Source organism: Pseudoliparis swirei, chromosome 19 (assembly GCF_029220125.1).
Source record: "Pseudoliparis swirei isolate HS2019 ecotype Mariana Trench chromosome 19, NWPU_hadal_v1, whole genome shotgun sequence".
NCBI classification, from domain to species: Eukaryota; Metazoa; Chordata; class Actinopteri; order Perciformes; family Liparidae; genus Pseudoliparis; species Pseudoliparis swirei.
Genome location: NC_079406.1, coordinates 14,390,626 through 14,400,733, shown reverse-complemented (window position 1 = coordinate 14,400,733; position 10,108 = coordinate 14,390,626). Strand labels below are relative to the sequence as shown.

Below are 10,108 nucleotides of genomic sequence, written 5' to 3'. Positions count from 1 at the left end.
CATGACATGCAATACACACTGTCACATTGAATCCAAGTGAATATGATTATTATGATTGCATTAATTAAATTGTATAAAACTTGATATTTCCATATTTTATGTAAAATCTCTTAATCGTTTTTTTATATAGCTGTTCCAGTTCAAATCCTAGGCATGCTGGAGACAATTACAGAGGTGAGAGACCCGTTTCCGTGTACCACAATGGAGGAAGTGGACCTTTTTGAGCAACGGCTCAAAGATCCCGTCAACATTCTAATGAGTGGTGAGTTTTTTTGTTTTAAGAATCTCACGCAAAGCTGATTAAAATCTATTGTATGTAATTAACACTAGACAATACCATGTTTGATGGAAATGTTTTTTCAAACATTCTGTAAAGTATCAAATATTAATCGTACTTTCTCGATTTCCTCCCTGGCAACGATCGGACGACATGATGCCAAACGTGGAACATCCTCGAATGAATGGAAAAAAATTATTCTGTCAAATGACATCTAAGACTTTGCTCCTGCGTAAGTAACTCATATTTAATTAAAACAATTTGGATTCACCCAGAGGTCTTGAGTAGTGTTCAAACTTACGAATAACCATCTTTCCCAGATCTTTTTTTAACAGTGCTAAATAAAATGTTTGAATTGCAACTTTATTCTCTACTTGGGTAAATGTTACTCGACTATATCTTTACTTAATAGTTATATGATATATTGGCTCTAAATATAGCATAGCACACCTTAAGTGCCAGACAGCTACTAGATTTTAGACTGCATTTCTGCTCTATGTTGCACTGAGGATTCATGAGATTTTGTATCTGCTTGTGTGATTACAGATGCCGTCAGAAAGAATCATGCCACACATGCATCCACTGATGAACAGATTCTAAAGCATGCCATTAGGTGGTTCAACCTGGCAGCAAACCGGGGTAGCTCCAGGAGGCGTGCTACTGTCGACATCCCCCACACTGAACAGAATTAAAAATATATATTTATATTTTTATATATAATATATATACACACACCAGTTCTCAGTTGGAAGTTCCACCATTCACTTGAGGCCACTGCGACCTATTCTCTGGGAGAATTGTGGTATTTGGGTTAGGTGGTCGGTATTTATGGTTGTATTAGTTGTAGCTCTTGTGTTCTAATGTGAGCTATAGTTTTACTCCATATGTATGTGTGTATATATTGTCTCGAACTAATTATAAATAAATATGATTCATACATGTACAAGAAATAATTTGATGTCCTTTTAATAAACTGTTTTGATATTATTTCCGATTGCATTTCTTTTTCCCCATTGATGCATATTAAATATATGTCGGTATGTAAAGTAATTGATCCGGGCCAAATGAGCTGCTTTATGGAAGGATCCAAATTGAATGAATATGGGTGCACGGCTGTACATCTAGCCACTGATCCGGAGCCTATGATGCATCCGGGAGGGAGTCAGTTTGCTATCTGTGATATTAATTGTGTTACATTGAACTGGAATAGGCCTTTACTGTTCAAAATATTGAAAATGACTGCTATGAAAAACATTTGATTTCCACATTCCAAGTTGTGCAAGTAAAAAATAGAGGGTGAGTTTGGCCTGTATTATAGAGATTTATGCCCACATGGACACTTCCAGGCCGGTTAAATTAACTGGGTTTGCCCTAACGACGGAGGCCCGATTCTGCCATAGTTGCTTGCTACTTTGGGCGTCCTTTAGCCGGCAAAAGACAGTAACCTTTGCCCATGTGATTGAGGCCCAGTGCTGCTATAGTGCATGCAGTCTTGGGCATCCACACAACGGTGAAAGAGGGGGAGTTTAGCCCTAAGAAAGTAGGCCTTGTGCTGCTGCAGTGCATGCTGTCTTGGGCATGCGTAATTCAGCCAAAGACTGCATTTAGCCGGGGGAATTGAGGACAGCAGTTTCTTTATCCGAGAAACAGCGTTGTTGGCTGCCTTTAATTCAACCTTTTCAGCCTGGACGCAGAGCTCAAGTAGTCTTGAATGTGCCTCCAAAAATGTATGGTATTTGCGGGGTTAAATCAGCCTTTTCATCGTTTTGACGCAAATTGGCAGAGATCCCGAAGTTATACTCAACCAATTTAGCCTGGAGATGATGCTGTAGTGCATTATCAAACTGCACAATTACTGTTGAATCTACCTTGCTTCCATAGACAACTAAAATACTTTAAAGACATTCACTGTCTACAGTGAGCAGTTGAACAATTAAAATGTACATTGTCCCATATAAAGGATGGCTAATGGCCGAACTACTTTGGCCAACACCTTGGATCTGCTGGATTTGAGCTATGCAGAAGAATAAAGACAAGAAGAGGGAGAAATGGCTTCGCAATGGATTGACTTGCTACATGCGATTAAAAGTTTGAAAACATGTTGCAACTTGTATGGGATAATGGCCATGTTGGCAAATGAGTGTTGCTGTGGGCAAAGGCTGAACTCTAAACCAACCTGCCGCATAACACTGCAACACAGTTAGGGGGAAATGACATTGTCATGTTTGCACAGTTGGCATTTTGGTGGTTCTAAAGGAAAGGTCAGGGATTTGTTAAAATGCAAGAGGGTCATACTATGGGCCATCTGAATGTAAATAGAATGTCACCATGATATCAATCCAGCGATAAGCAATATATGCAGTGATTATTGTTGATTGTTCCATCTCAATTGCCGTCATCAGTCCTCATTTGGGTTATTGTGCAGGGAATGGCACTAAAACTTTTTTTAAATATTTGGGTGCTTCATTTTCTTTAATTAAAGAACCACTAAACACTGGGCCTCTACTTGTGTGTTCTTGTGTTGAGGCTAACCGGGGAAATAATAGTAATAATACAAATAATAATCTACCACTTCTGAGTAGACTCAATGTAGAGGAAACGCTTCATATGGATCAATGTGTTGGAGTTCTGTTGACTGTAGACTAGTAAGTATACTACAAAGGAATTGAATGACCAACCGTCGCCCCTCTCAGCCGGCCTTAAAACATACTAAGTGTGGAAATATATATATATATAGCCTACCATGTGTCTATGTGTGTTTGTGTTAACCTATAGGTATTATTACAACTTTACCATATAGTATTTCATTTGTATTCATACACTGCAATGGAAAGAGTTAATTGAATATACCAGCCTATAAATACAACTAAATACAGACATTTCTTTAGTTTCTTTCAAAACAAGTCATCTTTTTCTATATTTGTTATGTTACCACGCTAAAACCATTGCTATTGGCTGTCTCCCCACGTTGCTTTGAACATGATTGGATAATCTGCCTGTCACTCAGAGAACTGGCCAATGAGAACTGTCCGCGCCTCGGATTTGAAATTACGTCTGTTTGAGCGGGAAGCCGCAGCGGGGCAGGCGCTACTCGGCAGGTCTGCTAGTGTCTGCTGTTGACCTACCTGCATTATTACCTGAAGTATTTTACATATGCCTGCGATTTTAACTTGTGGGATGTCAACGGAGAAAGAAAGACTGGGACACAGAGGAAGGATCATACGGGATGTGGTGACCAGCAAAGTTACGTGAATTGATATCCTGCAAAATTATTGAAGATATCAGGTAAGAAAACATTTTCACTGTTACTTTCTGAAACAACCTTATGTAATTTTCTGTTTAGCATAGTTTAAACATATTTCATTTAGACATATGGAAACAAATTAATCATTTTACATGTTTAAAAGTAATGTTATTACATTAAAATCAGTTAATTAGTGTGTTCAATACAGTTCATAATGGATTAAATAATGCTATAGGTGGATAAACGGACTGTTACAAAGAGTTTGGTTAGCTAGTTAAGTAAACTAGCTTCAGGTAACGTTAGCTTGTTGGCATGATTCTGTCTCACAACCAGAAAACATACTTGAATGTGGTTTAGGGTGGGTGACATGGATATAATTGACAGTATTCTTCACTTTTTCGAACCGTACTGCACACAGCACTGGACCCTGAGCAGTGCATGGCCTGCAAGATCATGAGAAGGCTGAAGAACTAGGAGTGACAAGATACCACTGGATGGTGGGGCACATAATTCCACTCAGGGACAGGTAAGCAAACAGACAAGACATAAGAGAGATAGGATTTGTTCTTACAAAAAACAATATAAAACAGCAAACATGTGCATTTAAACAGAAACAATACACACATACATACTGTAAAAATGTGTTGTGTTCATTTAAGAAGCCTGCTCAAAACAAATGCATGCATGAGTTACTCTAAGTCAGACTGGGAAATAAAGCCTCTAATTTTTGTAAATGTTTCTGAGTTGGAAAAAGGCACCTTGGTGATGCTGGTGATATGATTCTTAAAACTGAGTTCACCTTCCATGGTCACTTATAGGTTTGTGATTTGTTTTTAGTGATCTGAAAATGTCTGTTTACCAACAGTCCCCATCCAACCTGACAGAGCGTGTGAGGATCTGCAGAAAAGAATGGCAGAACATCCCCAAATCCAGGTGTGTAAAGCTTGTCGCGTTTTATCGAAGAGACGAGGCTTTAACCGTGCCAAAGGTGCATTAACTAAGTACCAAGTAAAGGGTCTGAATACGTATGTCAATGTGATAATTCAGTTTTCTCTTTATTGCAGGGTATTGAGTGTAGATTGATGAGGTAAAATTAATTCAAATGATTCTATCATAAGGTTGCAACATAACAAAATGGGAAAAAGTGAAAAGTCTGAATACTTTCTGCATGCACGAAATATGTGGTGGCAGTTTTTTCTGATTCATTTTCACATTACCCTTTTCAACACTGATAATAGCTAATTACACGAAACTTTCTTATATTTTTCAGCTCAATAAGGATTGGAACAACATTGACGGGGGGAAACACCCAAAGTCCATCACTGTAAGTATCCACTGCAGCATATATAAAAGATATTAGTCCATTTGAACCACTATTGCAAAACCTTACATTGTGATTAATATTAGATATGATTTCTCAAGTACTTTAATGATCTGAGCAAAGCACTTTTTTAAGACAGTTCTTCCACTGGCCATAAAAAACTGAGGAGCTTTTCCTTGGCCTTCCTTTGAGTTGTACGGTGGCCCTGAGAGGTCAGGGCACTGCAACTTAATAAAACATGCTAATCGACAAAACACAAGCAAATTAAGAAAACAACTTCATCAAATTGACAGCACATGTGCAGCATTTAGAAAAAGCACTGCAAATTCAGACGACACAACACGGTACAGAAAAGCGCTGCAAATTAAGAAAAAGTGTTTCAAGAGGACACTAAATCGTGATGAACACAACTTGGACAGGCTTGCTGTTGCTATGGTTTGTTACTCATGAAGTTATTGAAATCGGGTATTGTATCATCTGTTTACGTTGTGGACCTACAATATGCTACTGCTCTACTCACCGGAAAGTGAGCTGCATGCACCTCGCAGGACCTTGCAGAGCGGAAAAGCTGAATTATATCAGTCATTCTGATTATTTCTGAGGAGATTTCACAGATTTTAAACTGTACTATCCGGTTTAACAGTGTGGACAGACAGCCTGTAGCCTGCATCATATTCATGTAGGCATTATTAGACAAAAAAAATATACAGACGTATAGTCTACAGTAAGCCAAGCATTCCCATGAGACTTCTTTCCTTGAAAAATCCCCAAACAGACCACTATTACCTTACCTGAAATGAACATACCTCGTACTACTATCACCACCATAAAGTTATTGCTTATATGGTTATTATGCAAGCTACAGTTAACGTAACTTTTAAATTTTGAAGATGAGGTCATATGAGATTGAATTCTGCTTTTCGCTCTGCAAAGTCCTATGAGTTGCGTGCAGCGGTCACTTTACGTGCAGAGTAAAGCAGCAGCAAAGTCAGTTCCCAACATAAACAGATGGTATACGGAGCCGACGTCACTTCAATAACTTCACGAGTCTCAAACTAGCAGCAACAAACATGTTCAAACCGTGCTCAGCACCATTGTCCTTTGGAAACACTTCTGTTTTCTGTATTTGCGGCATGTTTTCTAAATACTGGACATGTGTTGTCAAATTGCTAAAGTTTAATCTTAACTTGCCTGTGTTTTGTCTTTTTGCATGTGTTTTCTTAAGTGGCAGTGTGTTGATCTCTCAGGGCCACCGTAGAGTTAGCATACTTTTCAAAGACATGTCGTCATCATTATCATCATCTACCCTTTTTTTATTTCTAAAGGGGCATTGAGGAAAAGACCCTCAGACATGTCACAATATAATTATCGGTGGTTGGTTTGATCTAGATGTATCAATTAGCTTCTTTTTTTTGTTTAGCTACAAGTGTGTTTACCTTGCTATGATACATCTGTGAAACGTGCCCATTGTTGTGAATCCACGTCTTTCTTCTTTTCGTGATTCACATGTTTCTGATGGAAGTGCTAAGACATGCACTGCGTGCAGCTTTAAATAGGTAGTCATTTAATTACTATCATTCTCAAAGCTGACTGTTCAGATTGACAGAATGTCAATTGGTACAGACAATTTCAAAATAGTTAGTTTAAGTTTGTTTAAAGGAATGGGAAGAAATGAAAGCCAACTTTCTCAGGACTTTCCAGTGAATTTGTTTGTCCTTCTTCCTTTTTCCCCCCAGATGCACCGAGGATCTGGCTGATTACTGGAAATTTGGAAGATTGTTCTTTATCTGCACTGTCACTTCTGGTAAATATTTATGAAGAAGAAATATACTTTATTAATCCCCAAGGGAAATTAGTTCTCTGCATTTAACCCATCCTTAGTTATTATGAGCAGTGGGCTGCAGTGATGCGCCCAGGAAGCAACTGGGGTTCAGTGCCTTGCTCAAGGACACTTCGACTTGCAACTAATGGGAGAGCGGGGATCGAACCGACAACCTTGGGGTTGCAGGACGGCCCTCTTACCCCACTGAGCTACAGCCGCCCACAATTATGGACCTTTTGTGGTATGTTTTGCTTTCACTTATCAACTGATAGTGAATAATTGGTTGATTTTGAAAATGTACATTAAATAAAATGTTTTAAAATCAATATTGGTGTGTACTTTATATGTAATTCAGTTTCTAACCCCTACTTTAATTGAAACATTGAATGTTTTGTAGATGTTTCAATGTATTTAGATTTTTCACAGTAATCTCAAAAGCTTATATTTCATAATAATTGAACACTTGTAATAGTACAGGAGAAATCTGTAAAATCACAGTATTTCACTGCAAAACCTTTATAAATATCATTTTATTGAAGGTGTTTGATTGTAATAATATAGGAAAAATCTGTAAAATCACAGTATTTCACTGCAGAACCTTTAGTAATATCACTTTATTGAAGGTGTTTGATTGTAATAATATAGGAAAAATCTGTAAAATCACAGTATTTCACTGCAGAACCTTTAGAAATATCACTTTATTGAAGGTGTTTGATTGTAATAATATAGGAAAAATCTGTAAAATCACAGTATTTCACTGCAGAACCTTTAGAAATATCACTTTATTGAAGGTGTTTGATTGTAATAATATAGGAAAGATCTGTAAAATAACAGTATTTCACTGCAGAACCTTGAGAAATATCACTTTATTGAAGGTGTTTGATTGTAATAATACATACAAAATCTGTAAAATTACAGTATTTCACTGCAGAACCTTGAGAAATATCACTTTATTGAAGGTGTTTGATTGTAATAATACATACAAAATCTGTAAAATTACAGTATTTCACTGCAGAAGCTTTAGAAATATGACTTTATTGAAGGTATTTGACTGTAATAATATAGGCAAAATCTGTAAAATTACAGTATTTCACTGCAGAAGCTTTAGAAATATCACTTTATTGAAGGTATTTGACTGTAATAATAAAGGAAAAATCTGTAAAATAACAGTATTTCACTGCAGAACCTATAGAAATATCACTTTAATTAAGGTGTTTGATTGTAATATTACAGGAAAAATCTGTAAAAAAACAGTATTTCACTGCAAAATCTTTAATGAAAATTACTGTAAATTTATGGTTTTCGTCCTTTATTTGAAGTAAGGTATTTTACCTTAAATTTACGGTTTTTGTTTGGCAGCCGTAGCTGCCACTCATTTGACCTTCTTTTTACGGTTTTTTTTCTTACAGTGTATGTTTTAATCGGTTTTATTTGTTTTTACTATATGTGTGGCACTCTGAGATTCTTTGAAGGAAGAGTGCGATAAAAATGAAATGCATTATTATTATTATTATTATTGTTATGTTTGAATGGAAAATACAGCAGGAAACTTCAAAGGGATAATAGTATTAGAGTTGAGAGCAGCCAACAAAGTGACTCAAAGTGAGTCGAATTACAATAAAACAAACTCGACGACAACCCAAATTGTATCAGCTTCCTATGTCACTTGGTGGTGTCAAAGCTCCAGGTTTGACTATAGTGGCTCAGCTTAAAACATTTAGGAAACTCTTAGCTAACAGCATCTGGAAAGACGGTTGTGATATTGTTATGCAAATGAAACCAGAGCCTGTTGTTTATGTAAGGTTATGAATCTGTATTGAAAACAAACATTTAGCACAGCACCTGTAGCCTTCAAGGAAACTGCATGTCAGACATAATTTGGAAAAATGCATCAATGGCTATAACCCCCCCCCCACACACACACACACACACACACACTCGGTAGGGGTACTGTGGTTGAATGCCTTTCCAGTCATGCTCCATAGACAGCCCTCTGGCCTTTTTTCCGACTACTGGCTCTCTCTCGCTGTGCACCTGTGTCTGGGTGCTGCTCACCGCACTGCTGCGAGGGACACAAGTGTAAATGTTGTGGAGAAGGATTTGAACCACATTCTGGTGATGAGGAATGAGGCCCGTCTGGTACTCTTAAGCCCAGATGGAAGGGTTCAGAACAGGGACTATAGAACATCTTGGTACAATGGTGGAGTAAGAAAAAGCAGACGGAGGAGCTCAACTCCATCCACATACTGGGCATGGAAGCCTGATTTAACAATAGTGGATTTGTAAATAGTAGATATTCCAAAAGGATTGCTGCCGAGATGATCTCACTCCCATTGTAAATCCGTAAAAATGCCTTTTACACTAAGATTTATACTAAAATGACAGGCTTTGGGTAAAATACAAAAAGAAAATAAAGGACAGAATTAAACAGAGTCCCATTAACATTTGGAGTAACAGACAGTTATAATAACACATTATTCATAAATCAATTGTAAACTGCAGCAGCAAGTTTTAGACATGAATTAGCTTGCTCTGTCTCTGGAGTTGTGTTGATAAATGTTTCGGCAATCTGTATTTGCACAAAATATCTGGATATTCATGTGTGAGATGTGAAGTAAATTTCTAAAAAATATTTCTAAATATATTTTCCCATGTAAAGAGAGATCATGAACAGAGCTTCAATTTTATGTGTTTTGAGTGTGTCTGTCTCAATAAAAAAAGGACTCATAGTTCTTCTGCCCCCACCCTTTTCCACACGGGTTTTTTTCTTCCTCCAAATGAAATCAGTCAAGCTCTCCTGACAGGGTTGTTGGATGACGTCATTGTAATGTCCCAGCCCCTCAGCCATAGTTAAAATGTAAACTAAATCCACTCCTGATTGTTTCTTGTGCTGCGCCATGATTCCTACTCAAAAGTGCCATCTGCTGGAGGAATATGGCGCCACGCCAGTGTTACAAGATGGTGCTAATGCTCACAGGGACCTTGATTGGGATAGTATATGAATCATGTTTGCATTCAGTATTTGACTGCCATACGACCTAAGAATCTGAGTACACTATTTGAAAGTGATCGATAACTTTACTCTTACTGGGATGTGAATTGGATATTGATTCTACATATCCAGAGTGTGTATTCATTAAATAATACTGGATTGTGACTAGATGTGTCATTGCTCAAAGAGTTATATCTGTGATGCATATTATTATATATAATAAGTAATATACACTACCGTTCAAAAGTTTGGGGTCATCCAGACAATTTCGTGTCTTCCACGAAAACTCACTTTTATTTATCAAATGAATTGAAAATTGAATAGAAAATATAGTCAAGACATTGACAAGGTTAGAAATAATGATTAATATTTGAAGTATTCATTTTGTTCTTCAAACTTCAAGCTCAAAGGAAGGCCAGTTGTATCGCTTATATCACCAGCATAACTGTTTT

At 37.3% G+C, this 10,108-nt stretch overlaps 1 long non-coding RNA gene across 1 annotated transcript; it reads left to right on the top strand.

Moving 5' to 3' along the window:
* Window positions 1–3,028: 3,028 nt before the first annotated feature.
* On the top strand, window positions 3,029–4,839 carry LOC130209567 (uncharacterized). The gene is made up of 5 exons (XR_008834643.1): window positions 3,029–3,562; window positions 3,940–4,047; window positions 4,387–4,454; window positions 4,586–4,608; window positions 4,792–4,839. It is a non-coding gene; the product is annotated as an uncharacterized LOC130209567 (long non-coding RNA).
* The last annotated feature ends 5,269 nt before the right edge of the window (window positions 4,840–10,108 follow it).